The following is a 16,828-nucleotide window of genomic DNA, read 5'->3' on the forward strand; positions in this document are numbered from 1 at the left end:
GATAATTGCGTTCATGGCTGCGTGATATTATGATGGAACGGTAATGATCCCGGGGATAATGAATCGACGACGAGGACTGATATTCATTATCGATCAGAAGAGCCATAATGGCTAATTGGCGTCAGGTACAATGCGTTGCTGATTACTGTCGATGGCTTTGATAAGAGGGGAAAGGCGTGATAAAAAGTGGTGTTTCTGTGTATGTATATTTGTATGTATATATGTGTATGTATGTATGTGTGTATATATATATATATACATACATAATTATATACATTTGCAATATATAATAATTATGCATATATATATATATATATATATATATATATATATATATATATATATATATATATATATATACATATATATATATATATTTATAATTATAAGGACCATGTACAGAACGCTTACCCTCCGTATTTCCCAATCGCAGTAGTTAGTTTTTGCGTGCAGTTCTCCACCTGACCTGATTTCGAATCTTAAGTTCTGAAATAAAAAAAAAAATCTTCATTACCTCACGTTTCATTTCATAAGATTTCCCAAATAATTAAGCAGACATTATAAACAAATACAGTACGACACGAAAGTCACATGAAAAAGACTTCACCCGGACTTCATCTGGTCTTGAGCCGGACTTACTTCAGCCGGACTCCGGCACAGCTGACCAATAGCTCAAATTCAAGGTATCGTTTTCACGCAGATATAATCTTCTTCCTCCTCTCTCTCTCTCTCTCTCTCTCTCTCTCTCTCTCTCTCTCTCTCTCTCTCTCTCTCTCTCTCTCTCTCCTCTGTGCTTTCGAGAGCTCTCTCTCCTTCCGCCAGATGTTTCCTCAATGGCTCCCGATTAATCTCTGTATCGGATAAGCTCATTTGAATATCTGACTGCCATAAATCAGTGGCAGATGGCGCGAGTTGTTCAGATGAGGAACTCTGACGTACTCTCTCTCTCTCTCTCTCTCTCTCTCTCTCTCTCTCTCTCTCTCTCTCTCTCTCTCTCTCTGTTTTAGCCACTCTTTGAGAGATGTATTCCTCTCTCTCTCTCTCCTTTTTTTCTTTTTAGTCATTATATGAGAGGTGTATTCCAGTCTCTCTCTCTCTCTGTCTCTCTGTCTCTCTCTCTCTCTCTCTCTCTCTCTCTCTCTCTCTGTCTTTGTTTTTAGTCACTACATGAGAGGTGTATTCCAGTCTCTCTCTCTCTCTCTCTCTCTCTCTCTCTCTCTCTCTCTCAGACTGGTGGATACCTCTTTCATAAACTTGAAATAATGTTGTTTCTATTAGACTGTCCTTATTCTTGCTCTTTTTTCTCTTTACTCAGCTAAACTGTTCTTTCTTCCTATCTCACTTATTTGTCAATATCAGCTTTCACATTTACCCTTAATTCTTTTAGATTCTTTCACTGACCTATAAAGCTTCTCTTGACAGTCCCCTACCAGTGCTGAATGATGTTCCTTCTTCTCCCAAAACTAAGGACCATGTCCACTATCTTTTTGCTTTCAGTCATTATCCCATCCATAAAGATATTAAGCAACTATGAATACGTATGGAATCTAGGCCAAAGGCCAAGCACTGGGACCTATGAGGTCATTCAGCGCTGAAATGGAAATTGACGGTAAAAGGTCTGAAAGGTGTAACAGGAGGTAGACCTCGCAGTTGCACAATGAATCACTTGTTAGGAGAGGGTGGAAAGTAAGATGGAGAGAGAATATAAAAGGAGGTACGGTAAAAGGAACGAAAGGGGTTGCAGCTAGGGACCGAAGGCACGCTGCAAAGAACCTTAGTTAATCCTTATCACCTCCGCATTGCTGTTTTATTTCTTAACTTTAGATAATTTCTGTTAAATCAGTAAGTCTGCAGATATTACACACACACACACACACACACATACATACATATATATATATATATATATATATATATATATATATATATATATATATATATATATATATATATATATATATATTATATATATGTATACATATATATATGCATATATATGTGTTCGTATATACGTTTGTGTGCACGTGTATGCGTTACATATTTTTTCCTCAAGCTAGTTACACTCAAAAAAAAAAAATAATTTAATTATCACGCTGAAATTCAGCAATGCAATTATCGGTCGCACTAAAGGCAAAGACAACTTGCAGGTATCGGAAATCCAGAGCGAATTAAAACATTTCAAAAACGAGAGCCGATATCGCCCTTCAGAAGTATAGATCGGGACACACTGTAGTAGAAATAGACTTTCAAAGAATCGCGGAGAATTTTCAAAATACCGTTACTGAAAGATCCCTTAAGCATTTTGTAAATTTTTTTCTTCGAGTGTATCAGCACTCAAACGCTTCCAGAAAACAATTTGAAAATAAAACTAAATAAGTAAAAAAATGCCCCGAAGTTTCTTCGGCGCAATCGAGTTTTCTGTGCAGCGTATAATCAAGGCCACCAAAAATAGATCTATCTTTCGGCGGTCTCGGCATATTGCTGTATGAGCCAAGGCCCATGAATCTTTGACCAAGGCCCGGTGGAGACCTATCCTATATTGTTGCCAGAAGCACTATTATGGCTAAGTTTAATCTTAAATAAAATAAAAACTGCTGAGGCTAGAGGGCTGCAATTTGGTATGTTTAATGATTGGAGGGTGGATGATCAACAGACCAATTTGTATCCCTCTAGCCTCAGTAGTTTTTAAGATCTGAGGGCGGACAGAAAATGTGCGGACAGAAAAAAGTGCGGACAGAAATAAGTGCGGACGGACAGACAACGTTTTCTTGTACAGAAAACTAAAAATTTAACTAACCCTTCGAATTTCACCGTAAAACAATTTAAAAAAAAACATTAAAATATGAACGAGTAATTAATGAAATAACATCTCACTGAAGGGTATTACGGTGAAATTATTGTTATAATTACTCATTCTAAGAAAATATCTTATAAATACTCTGCTTTAGTTTTCTGGAGATATTTAACAAGAGACAAAAACGAAATTTAAGCTCTTTTTTTTTACGAATCAGTACATGCAGCCATGATCTGGAGACCTTCCAATATTAGTATTTTTGTAATTTCATTTTTCATTATTATTATTATTATTATTATTATTATTATTATTATTATTATTATTATTATTATTATTATTATTATTATTATTATTATTACTAATGTTAATACTATTATTATTATTATTATTATTATTATTATTATTATTATTATTATTATTATTATTATTATTATTATTATTATTATTATTATTATTATTATTATTATTCCGTAGACGAACCCTATTCATATGGGACAAGCCCACCAAAGGGACCACTGACTTGAAATTCAAGCTTACAAAGAATACAGTGTTCATTTACAACAAGTTACAGAAGGTAATAGGAAACACAGAAAGCAAAGAAAAGGCCACTTATCAGGAAAGAAAAATAAGTTTAAAAATAAATAACTAATAGATAAAAATGTAAGTAAGTTATAAAATAAATGAGAATTGCTTTAGGGTAGTAATGCACTGGATCTTCGTTGGAAAAACGAGAGAAAATCGACAGTGTTCATCAGAAATAACATTAGTGATCAATGATCAGTGATCACTTTCAGTTGAAAAACGAGAGAAAATCGAGTGTTCATCAGAAATGACATTAGTGATCAATGATCAATGATCACTTGCAGTTAAAAAACGAAAGACAATCGACAGTGTCCATCTGAAATTACATTAGTGATCAATAAAGTGACCACTTGCAACTATGCCAAATTTACGTCCACAAGGAATAAGGAAAATTAAGGATAATGTCACGGCCAAATCAACCTCTCTCTCAGCTGATTTCTCTCCTTTTAACTCTCCCGATAACATCTGCAATTTATTGCCCAATAAATCCGTCTCCCTGAGCAATTAAGCCTCATGGGAGATACAACAATCAGGAGCAATAAATTCGCATCTCATCGACTTCTACAAAGGTCCTCCTCCTCCTCCTCCTCACAGTGAGGAGAATTTGGAAGGGAAATGAAAGCAAGGGAGGAATAGCAATGGAATGCAAAAATGAGGCTGGACAGGAATATAGAAAGAGAAGACAATACAAAATATGCTAACTAAGAGAATAGAAGAATATGAGAGGAATGTGGGAAAAAGGGAAACTTTTAGTGATCATGATGAAATGTAATTTTGAGAGAAAATGTGTGACTCATGATTTGACCATTAAATTCATTTGTAATTTATATATATATATATATATATATATATATATATATATATATATATATATATATATATATATAAATATATATATATATATATATATATATATATATATACATACATATACTGTATATATATGTGTGTGTGTAATATATATACATATGTAGTATTAGAAATCATACATTTTCACTTGAAAACATACATAAGTATGGGTGTGTATGTGTAAGTGGATAACATCCACATTTTCTCCTTCTGGCTCCTATACAACTTACACAAATTAGTAAACTCGATTCATTCAGTTTGTTCTCCCTTTAACAAACAATCTTTTGTAAAAACTGTAATTCTACAAATAAAAAGGGAAATCTCATTACAAAGTTTGAAGACATACATTTTTAACTCGGGAAAGATTTTAAACTTTCTTTTTTTATTTGCCCTGACGAGAGTGTTAATAGGAAGTTATGTACAGAAGCCGGAGGAAGCCTTTGAGAGAGAGAGAGAGAGAGAGAGAGAGAGAGAGAGAGAGAGAGAGAGAGAGAGAGAGAGAGAGAGAGAGAGAGAGAGAGAGGGGTGGGGGGGGAAGATTATGAAAAGGATAACTGAAAAGTTTTTAGATGATCTTCACTTCTGGCGATTTACTAATGGAGAACAAAAATGGCGATTACAAAGAAATGCAAAAAAGGACCATAATTCTCACATCTTCCCATCCCCCTCTAAATATAACCTACTCTCCATAACCAACGGCAGAAAAAAAACAATAATTTTTATATATGTTTAGTGGTCACTCTCGTTGCATAGCTGATTTTGAAAAATATGAAAGGATGGATGTGCTAGGTGATTTAAATGACAAAGTAGGTGACAGACACAAGATGGCATTGTTGGTAAGTATGTATACAAATCAAAAGGTCTAAAATATTAAATATAATAAGCATTTCACTTCATGAGGTATTTTCACCCTCATCCTGTCAAACCTATATGCATAAAAATGGGTTTTTTAAACTCACCAAAAAACTACCCATAATGCGTTTATTCCTTAATGCTATTATTAGCTGCACTGAAGTAAAGATGACCTTTGCCTATCGGAAGCTTAATGTAAACGAAGATATCTTCAGAAACCTGGGCCGATACCATTCTCCAGCAGTTTGTGTTAAGGCCACCTGGTGTTTAATTTTACCTTGAAGGAAAATACAGAGGATTTTCTCCAAGAAAAGTAAAAATGACTGACTGAAAATACATAATATTGTGGGCGAAATGTAGGTACTTTTATATGACAGTATAACAGAACTGTTATCAAAAATGAAATTATAAATAATTTCTCACACGCACACACACACAAGCACACAATCACACACACACACACACACACACACACACACACACACACACACACACACACACACATATATATATATATATATATATATATATATATATATATATATATATATATATATATATATATATATATATATATATATATATTGTTCGCCAACCGATGATTAAGAATAATCACAGTTTCCTTTATATATAGAACAAAAGCACACATGAACAGTGACGTGTTCACTTTTGTTTCTCAGCAAAAATTATTGGGATGGGGTTGCGAGGTCCATGACTATCAGCTAGAATCTTATTTACCAGCAGTATCCACTATTCCGTGGCGGTCATCCGTCCAAGAACTCACCAGAACCAATGTTACTCTTCCTCACAGATAGAAGACCAGAGCAATATATGTATATATATATATATATATATATATATATATATATATATATATATATATATATATATATATATATATATATATATACACACATATATACATATATATATATATATAAAATACCTTTGCCAAATAAATTCATATTTTATAATTCCTACACTTATTAAATTACTTTATTTCCTTTACCACTTTAATAAATATAGATTCCGGTAATTACCAATTACCGAAAGCTACGGGGTAGACACTAATTACCCATTCATATAAATTCTAGCTGGGGTCAAAATGAAAGAATTCCATCCTGCATTTGATATAGGGCTGGATATATTAAATGGATCTCTCTCTCTCTCTCTCTCTCTCTCTCTCTCTCTCTCTCTCTCTCTCTCGATATACAGTATTTGTTAATTTAACTGCAAGTGGAGAATATAATTATTAGTTATGCATAAAAATAATGATATTTAGGCTATATATATATATATATATATATATATATATATATATATATATATATATATATATATATATACATACATATATATATATTTGTGGGTGTGTATGTATAAATATAAATATAAATATAAATACATATATATATATATATATATATATATATATATATATATATATATATACATACTATTCAGTTATTTTACTTTGCAAGTGTGAATAAAAAATGGTTGGGTAATTACCCAAACTCCCTCAGGTATTTTCCTTAACCATCCCCCCCAAAAAAATTATTTTTGCCTCATATCCTTGTTCGTTTTCCCCCCTTTTTATCCCTCCTTTCATTTTTCCATTTTTTACCATTTTCTCGCGTTTATTTTTAGCTTCTTTTGTTTGCTTGTTCGTAACCTTTATTTTTGCTTTTTGTACCGGTTACCTATATTGAACCATTTCTTGTCGCTTTGCGTCTTACAGATTTGTATTTATTTTTTGCTCTCCATTTCCATAAGATCAGTGATATATATGTATATATATATATATATATATATATATATATATATATATATATATATATATATATATATATATATATATATAACATATATATGTGTGTATATACATATATATTTATATATATGAATGTATATACATACATACATACACATACATACATACATACATTGAACATTTAAAGCCCTTTGAAGGTTCCCTCGGAAATGATATTAAGACAACGAATATTTTTATTATTATACAGCTGCATTTATATTATTATACAGACATGTACACACACACACACACACACACACACTCACACACACACACACACACACACACTATTGTATGGCCTTGCTTCTCACACATAACTACCTTTCTTCCCTATTTTATTATCTAAACATTTTCACCCTATATTTATCTATGCATTCCGTTTGATACCTATCAGTTTAATAGCCCACACAGTTCTTACTAATCCTCTCTCTCTCTCTGTCTCTGTCTCTCTCTCTCTCTCTCTCTCTCTCTCTCTCTCTCTCTCTCTCGCTGTCCAATATCCGTCTCTGGATCGCCAGCTATCACACGCCACGGCATCAATAAATTCTATAACCGCCCTACCTCGCACGAGACAATATCCATTTTGATGAAGAATGCTGTTGGTCACTCCCATATCAGCCAATGGGGACACCTGACAACTCAGGTGTTCCAGAGGTACACGCCCTCTCTCTCTCGCATCTGTTAATCAAAAAGTTCAATTTGACCCTAAAATACAGTGGCCTCCAGGTAATAGCAGCCCGAGGTGTTATAGAGAAACGTTGCTGGGACGTTTGTTTGTTTGTGTTAGAAAGAAACGTTCAGGAAATGTTTGTTTTTATTGTTTTGTAAGGGTAATAAGATCTGTCAGAGAGATGACAGTCGACCGGACTAGGGGAAGTCTGTGGATGTTTCAGGAAGAGATGAATAATATTATTGATGTTTTACAGTGGGTTGGCCTTATGCCAGAATAGGTTCTTGCTCCAGGAGAAGTCTCAGAAAATAGAAATCAAGAGATTTCAGTTGTAATATGAAATAAATATCAAACGAGTTGGAAAAGGAATTTTGGGATTTAAAAATGGCCGTCTCTTTCTCTCTCTCTCTCTCTCTCTCTCTCTCTCTCTCTCTCTCTCTCTCTCTCTCTCTCTCTCTCTCACATCTTTTGGGATTTAAACATGACCATCGTTCTCTTTCTTTCTCTCTCTCTCTCTCTCTCTCATCTTCTGGGATTTAAACATGACCATCTCTCTCTCTCTCTCTCTCTCTCTCTCTCTCTCTCTCTCTCTCTCTCTCTCTCTCTCTCTCTCTCATCTTTTGGGATTTAAACATGACTATCTCTCTCTCTCTCTTTCTCTCATCTTTTGGGATTTGAACATGACCATCTCTCTCTCTCTCTCTCTCTCTCTCTCTCTCTCTCTCTCTCTCTCTCTCTCTCTCTCTCTCATCTTTTGGGATTTAAACATGACCATCTCTCTCTCTCTCTCTTTCTCTCATCTTTTGGGATTTGAACATGACCATCTCTCTCTCTCTCTCTCTCTCTCTCTCTCTCTCTCTCTCTCTCTCTCTCTCTCTCTCTCTCATCTTTTGGGATTTAAACATAAGTATCTCTCTCTCTCTCTCTCTCTCTCTCTCTCTCTCTCTCTCTCTCTCTCTCTCTCTCATCTTTTGGGATTTAAACACCTCTCTCTCTCTCTCTCTCTCTCTCTCTCTCTCTCTCTCTCTCTCTCTCTCTCTCTCTCTCTCTCTGACTCATCTTTTCACCTCTTCATGCAAACACAAATTAAACATTCACTCTGTTTTTCAGAAAGAATTACAACTCCACGAAGCTTCGTCCATTACTCAGTCACAACGGCCATTCCTCGATGATCGTGAAAGTCGCCCAACCGACTTTCTCAGAGAAGAAGATGATGATGTTTTGGGACAAGACGTGTTGCCATAAACCTCGCAAACATCTTGCAGCGTCCAGTCTGCGTCTTACATTCCATGTATTTGACGCATTGGCGCGAAGGCTAATATCTCGATTGACATTGGTGACGCGTCTTCATAATGCATTCGAGGGACGTTCTTGATTTGACGTCATGTATTGGGTTTTTTGTTGGTTTATGCAAACGCTTTCACAGTTATGTATAACATACATATATACGTACCAACAACACACACACACACACACACACACACATATATATATATATATATATATATATATATATATATATATATATATATATATATATATATACATATGTGTGTGTGTTGTGTGTAATATATATAAATATATATATATATATATATATATATATATATATATATATATATATATATATATACATATATATACATATACATATGTGTGTGTGCTTGTGTGTATAATATATATAAATATATATATATATATATATATATACATATATATACATAATATATACGTATCCATAATTAACATATACAGTATACTGTACATGTTTATGTATATGCATTCATATGTGTACACAAACATACATACTTACATATGCATATACATACATATATATATTTCAGTACAGACACCCATATTCTCCAGTGCTTAACGAATCACTAAAATAAATTTAGGGAAGCACTGACCCGGCCTCTCCCCTCCCCTACCCTTGTCGCAATCACAAGGGAGGAATTAGGCTTCCGTACAGTGGCCAGGATAACCTAGGGATTTGTCGTAATGAAGCCTAACCCTTTTTCTCCACGGGAGAACCATGTCATGTTTCCTCTGGGCATAAAACTCGGATTTTGCTATATTTAGGTTTTGGTAACTTCTTTTTATAGATTTTTCCCTCGCTGTGGATTACATCTAGAAGTGGTGGTCTCAGATTGCGTTCTGTGATGGTTAAACGTTCGTTTTACGGATGGGTTTTCTCTCTTGATGCAGCTTTGTTCTGTTAATTTTCCGTTTTTTTTTTCTTTTTTTTAACTGAAATGATACACTAAGCTGGTTCTATCCTTGTCTGGTAAGTGGTAGGGGGAGAGAAGGTAGATGACTTTGCTATATTTCATCACAAAGGATGCTGATTTAAAGCCTAATATGCTCATTTTATATTATTTCATTTAGTAGTTTAATAGCTGACTTACGTTTTCATCTATTTATTTATTAATTTCTATATTTCCTTTTTCTTGGTGTTATTTCTTTCCAATGAACGCCATATTCGTTGGAAGCTTGAATTCCAAATCAATGACCTCTGGAGGCTGGTTACATATGAATAACAATAACAATAATAATATTTTTCTTTTTTTTTTGTTCATGGCTTCTTTCTTGTTAAGACAATTTATGATTATATCGATAGTTTTTCATACACCATCGATACTTTCATTCTGTGTTTATAAAGAATACTTTGAATGCTTCCATTGCAAACATACATCATTTTGTCAATAGTAAACGAGTCCAACTTTCACTCTGCTTTTATAAACAATTTTTTCACGCTTTCATTTCTCCTTTCTCAATGCCGCTGTTTGTAGTTTTCTGTAAAAGAAAACTATTGTGCCGGCTTTGTCTGTCCGTCCGCACTTTTTCTGTCCGCCCTCAGATCTTAAAAACTACTGAGGCAAGAGGGCTGCAAATTGGTATGTTGATCATCCACCCTCCAATCATCAAACATACCAACTTGCAGCCCTCTAGCCTCAGTAGTTTTTATTTTATGTAAGTTTAAAGTTAGCCATAATCGTGCTTCTGGTAACGATAAAGGACAGGCCACCACCGGGCCGTGGTTAAAATTTCATGGGCCGCGGCTCATAGAGCATCATACCGAGACCACCGAAAGATAGGTCTATTTTCGGTGACCTTGATTATACGCTGTAGCGGCTGCACAGAAAACTCGATTGCGCCGAAGAATTCGGCGCATTTTTTACTTATTAATTCTTGACAAACACGATCCATGTCATGGTATGTATACGAATCTTGAGACCTCACGGAAGACAGAAATTGAAGGCGCATAATTCTGAAGAAAAGACTAATTCTTATGTTCTAATGTGTCTTCTGCTACTGTTGCAAGAGAATGCTTTTATTTCTTAAAATAATTTACCATCCTTTATCGAACAATCGATACGGAAATGATAAGGAATTTCTCAATATCTTAAAATAATAAAGTGATGTTTTGACTCGTACTTGAACATTTAGGTAAACATCCACAAGAATTTTATGCTTACATTTATACATTTCCCGAACATTTGTATCTAAGCATACCCATATAATACACATTCACGACGATTACCTCAACGAAAACATTCCCATAAACTTACGAGCGAATCATTATTACCGATAAAGTTGAGAATCCGTATTCATGGAGAACCTAGCGATTTGTGGGAGAGCCGTTGCAGAGGCCGCCTTCCTCTCTGTGACAAATGCCTTCCGCGTCCTAGATATCAACTGTAGAAGAGGCAGCTTAATGCTTTCAGCCAACATGAGACCTCACATACGTAACGACCAGCATCCTTTTCCGTTTAGTGATGAATAGAGGAAGTCGTATTGAGGGTTAGAAAGTTTTCCCAGATGAAATATTAAAATTGATAATATTACACACACACACACACACACACACACACACATATATATATATATATATATATATATATATATATATATATATATATATATATATATATATATATATATATATATAAGAAAAGTTAAGCTTACCTTGGTTTAAGCAGACCACTGAGCTGGTTAACATTGGCCCGGAGGATTAGATTTGTTGTACGTGGCTAAGAGCCAGTTGGTTACCTAGCAACGGGACCTATAGCTTATTGTGGAATCCGAACCACATTGTAACGAGAAATGAATTTCTATCACCAGAAGTAAATTCCTTTAATTCTTCACTGGTCGGTCGGAGAATCGAACGCGGGACCAGCAGAGTGCTAGCTGAGAACGATGCCTACCTGTCCAATGAGCAACTATAAGCATGATGCGAAACTGCCTTTCCCATTTTCATTTTTATATTTAAGTATTAAATAAATATCGGCAAAATACTTATGGAGAAACTCATATTTGTTGACTATATATATAGGCTACCATAAGAAAGCGAAAAAAATAGCAAACAAAAAACTAACAAAATTCAGGAATTTCACTAAATTTTTGCAGTTCTGGAAAATTGGCAAACAGCGACGCATAAACCTGGTTGCTCCTCGCAGTAACTGCTGTTTTGGCGGGAAATTTGCTGCTCTGTCATTGGCTGTCGATGACGTCATTAACGCTCTGCTGTCAGTGTTACAAATCTTCCAACTCTAAATCCTTATTTTTTAAACATTTGTTAAGTATTTATGTGGGCGTCTATTGTCAAAGATTTCTAAATTCTTAATAAATGGTTTTCAAATAGATCCGGAATCCAGAAAGCGTCCCTGTTGCTAATTATTCGTCTTTTTCCATCATCCGAGAGTTGCCACTTTTTGTTTGTACTACTGTAAGGGGCGCTGTCTTATCCAAGGATTCTGGAGTAGTTAAAAAAAACTATTGAAATTTATCATAAAACTAAAGCTAAAAAATCTTAATTTATTTTTAATGCCTTTATATAACAATATTTATAAATTTTAAATAATATTCAACAGATATTAACACCAGTTATCAAGACAAATTAAACATTATCGTAGAGCTAGTGTTCACAGAATTGGCTACGTTGGAGAAAGGCGGTGTCTAAATTAATTTGGAAAAAGACTTACTGGTTATCTGAAGGGCTGAGAAAAATAGTTATTACTGAGTATGGAGATCAAGTTCATATTTCATTGCACCTCCAATGGTTCTATATATTCAATAGCTACCACGGGGTAGGAGCAGACAATCTATATAGTTATATTTGTCGAAATATAAATATGTTAATTGACCGTAGTGACACCTGGCAACCATTTCGATGCTTACCCTTTTTTAGGGGAGGAGTTTCTTCGGCTCCCATTCATAAGAATGGTTGATGACGTCACCAGATGTAGTAAACAAAAGTATCCCCGTAAAAATTTCTGGTTTTTGTTAGGTTAATTGTTTTGCTTTTGTTATACATTTAATAAATATGAGTTTCTCCTTAAGCATTTAGTTGATATTGGCTGAATCCATAAATATTACAATAAAAATTGAAACAAAATAATTTCGCTTCGTGATTAGGGGATAAGAGATAGCGTGTCATTCTTTTGCTTAACACATTCATGTGTGTCTGTATATCATTACCATTTTTTATTCTTTTGGTAAGAGACTGAGTTTTATATGAAATGATAACAGACAGTAAATAAACAGCAATAAAACAAACGCAAAAACTCATAACTCTCTATTTGAAAATATTTTGTGAAGAATTCAAGATTTCATGACAATGGTATTGTTGTACACTAGGACGGGATATTTATATTATGAATCTTGTAGGTTTTTCAAAGTTAAGTTTATTAAAGTTTACACAAGAGCAAAATAAAAATAGATGTAACGTAATATAAGTCTTTAAGAGCAACGAGCAAGACACCAGTGTTACCTACAGCCACGACAGGAACGTTCTGTTAACTATCTCTGATGACGTCATCAACCATTTTTTTATGAATGGGAGTGAAGGAGGTCTGCCACTCTGGTATTGACGTAGTTGCCAGACGTCACTGTGCATAAATAACCGATTTAAATTACGATAAATACATATTTAAGGGAATGTTGCCTTACACTGTAATAGTTATTAAAAATATAGAACCATCTGAGATGTAATTAAATACTAACTTGATCTCCATACGCTATATTCTGTATTTCTCAAAATGCGAAATAACCAATTAGTCTTTTTTTGGTCCTTATTTCAGACGCTACATATCTCCAGTGTTGCCAATAGCTTGAACATTAATTTCTACAAAATGTTGGCTTTGTATCGAAAATTGTAGTTATTTTCTTATGATAATTATTGAAAAATATATATTTTGTGGTATAAAAGCATCACAAATGGAATTACTTTTTATAGCTCATATTATGTGACAAATCTCACTAGTGTATTTTCTATTACTCCAGACTCCTTGGAAAAGGATACCTCCCCTATTCCATTAAAAACAAAACAACTGGCAACTCTTCAATGAAGGAAAATGACGAATATTTAGCACTAAAAGAGCATATCTTCATTTTAAACTTATTTGAAAACCTCCTATGTAGAATTTAAAGCTTTAAGACAGCTGACGTTCACACAAATACAATGCGAGATTAATGAAATAACCGTGTGGAGTTAGGAGTTTAGTAATACTGGAATCTGAGGAAGTTAACGACGTCATCGACAGCCAATCAGAGGACAGCAAATTTACCGCGTAAAGAGAGGGACTCCTTCAGGCTTATGCATTGCAATTTGATGTTACTCAGGCGATTTTGTTAGCTTTAAATATGAGTTTCGGCAGAAATATTTTGTAAATAATGATTGAATTAGTAAACAGAAAGTGACAGCATTTTCGCATCCTAAAATTTTACCTGCAATAGAGAATTTTTCTTACATAATCATCAACTAACAATGACTGGAGGTCTGTGAACTCTGTAGTGACCTAAAGTAAATAGATCGTTGATACTTCACATCGAGACAGACACACGCACACACACACACAGAGAGAGAGAGAGAGAGAGAGAGAGAGAGAGAGAGAGAGAGAGAGAGAGAACTGATTTCGCTGTTTTTTCTGATGATTTAAGGTAAAAAACTCAATGATACTTCACGGAGAGAGAGAGAGAGAGAGAGAGAGAGAGAGAGAGAGAGAGAGAGAGATCTGATTTCGCTGTGTTTTCTGATGATTTAAGGTAAAAAACTCAATGATACTTCACGGAGAGAGAGAGAGAGAGAGAGAGAGAGAGAACTGATTTCGCTGTGTTTTCTGATGATTTAAGGTAAAAAACTCAATGATACTTCACGGAGAGAGAGAGAGAGAGAGAGAGAGAGAGAGAGAGATCTGATTTCGCTGTGTTTTCTGATGATTTAAGGTAAAAACTCAATGATACTTCACGGAGAGAGAGAGAGAGAGAGAGAGAGAGAGAGAGAGAGAGATCTGATTTCGCTGTGTTTTCTGATGATTTAAGGTAAAAAACTCAATAATACTTCACGGAGAGAGAGAGAGAGAGAGAGAGAGAGAGAGAGAGAGAACTTATTTCGCTGTGTTTTTTGATGCTTTAGAATAAATAACTCCATGATACTTCACGGAGAGAGAGAGAGAGAGAGAGAGAGAGAGAGAGAGAGAGAGAGAGAGAGAGAGAGAGAGAGAGAGAGAAAGCTGACTTCACTGCATCTAATTAAACCCGCTTTTTTTATCTATTTACATCTCCGAATCACTCTCCCAACCGCCGAAATTCCGTGTTAATATTATGCAAGGGAATCTTTGCCAAAGATAAAGGAAGCAGTTTCTCTTCACTAATCACAAAAGTTTCAGGAACAAAAAAAAAAAAAAAAAGACCATCCGAACGATGGATGCCATAAATTCCTCCATGTGTTCAAAGTTCCTTCAAAAATTACAGTTTCCGAGAAGCGTTGGAAAACATAATGTGGATGGTGGCCTGCGATTATTATTATTATTATTATTATTATTATTATTATTATTATTATTATTATTATTATTATTATTATTATTATTATTATTATTGTTGTTGTTGTGCGGATGGTGGTTTATTCCCCTTGGTCTGGGTTTAACATCATTACCATTTGACTTTTTTTATTATCATTATTATTATTATTATTATTATTATTATTATTATTATTATTATTATTATTATTATTATTATTATTATTATTATTATTATCAAGATGAACCTTATTCATGTAGTAGCCCATAAGTGCCATGAACTTGAAATTCAAGCTTCCAAAGAATATATTATTATTATTATTATTATTATTATTATTATTATTATTATTATTATCCAGATGATGTTTGAGGCCAAATCAACGAGGAAAGAAAAAAAAGCCATTCTATGTTGCAAAATCCACCATAAAAATGATAGAGGTTGTATTAGAAACAATAGTATTAGTATTAAAAGAAAAAATTCACAGCACAGTGCTATATCTTTTTCCTACTTATTTGAAGGACGGGAAAATAGAGTGGATAATCTACATTATTAATATTAATAGTAATATTAATAGCATTATTAACACTAGCAACAGTACTAGTAAAACAGAATGATTACAAACATAATTTCACAGCTGCATCATGATAAAGATAATAATAGCAGTAATATTATTTGTGTTATTGCTACGAGTAGGGATAGCAGTTAAAGAGAAAATTATTAGATAATAATATAGTAATATCATTAGTATCATTAGAACTAGCAGCAATACTAGTCACAGAGAAAGATTATCAGCATAATTCCACACCTGCATCACAATGAAAATAATAATAATAGCAGTAATATCATTGGTATTAGTAGCTGTGGCAGTTAAGGAGAAAATTATTAGATAATGATATTATTAATATTATTAGTATTATCAGTACTAGTAGCAATAGTAGTAACAGACAAAGATTGATAGCATAATTCCACAAAAGCATCATAACAAAGATACTAATAGTAAAAATGTAATATTATGGGTATTATTACTACTAGTAGCGGTGGCAGTTAAGGAGAAAATTATTAGATGATAATAATAGCAGTAATATTAATGAGAATTAAAAGCCACATCAGTTTTGAAAATATTTGTGTACAGAGTTAAAAACATGACTGTGGCTTTTAATTCTCGATATCATAGCCTCGTTACAGGGTCGCCTTGTTTCAATAGTAGTAATATCATTAGTATTATCAGTACTAGCAGCAATACTAGTCACAGAGAAGGATTACCAGCATAATGCCACAATTGCATCATGATAAATACCACCGTGGAATGAGAAAATACGAGTAAAGTAAAAAGAAGTTTTTTTTTTTTGGAGTTGTTTCAAACAACCTTCGTCGTTTAAACTCATGGGCTCAATTTCCTTTCCACGAGAAGTAATGAACGGACGGACAAGGACAAATAACGCCAGTAATGAAGTAAGGAGTAACCCAGAAACAA

Source organism: Macrobrachium rosenbergii, chromosome 25 (assembly GCF_040412425.1).
Source record: "Macrobrachium rosenbergii isolate ZJJX-2024 chromosome 25, ASM4041242v1, whole genome shotgun sequence".
In the NCBI taxonomy this organism is placed as follows: domain Eukaryota; kingdom Metazoa; phylum Arthropoda; class Malacostraca; order Decapoda; family Palaemonidae; genus Macrobrachium; species Macrobrachium rosenbergii.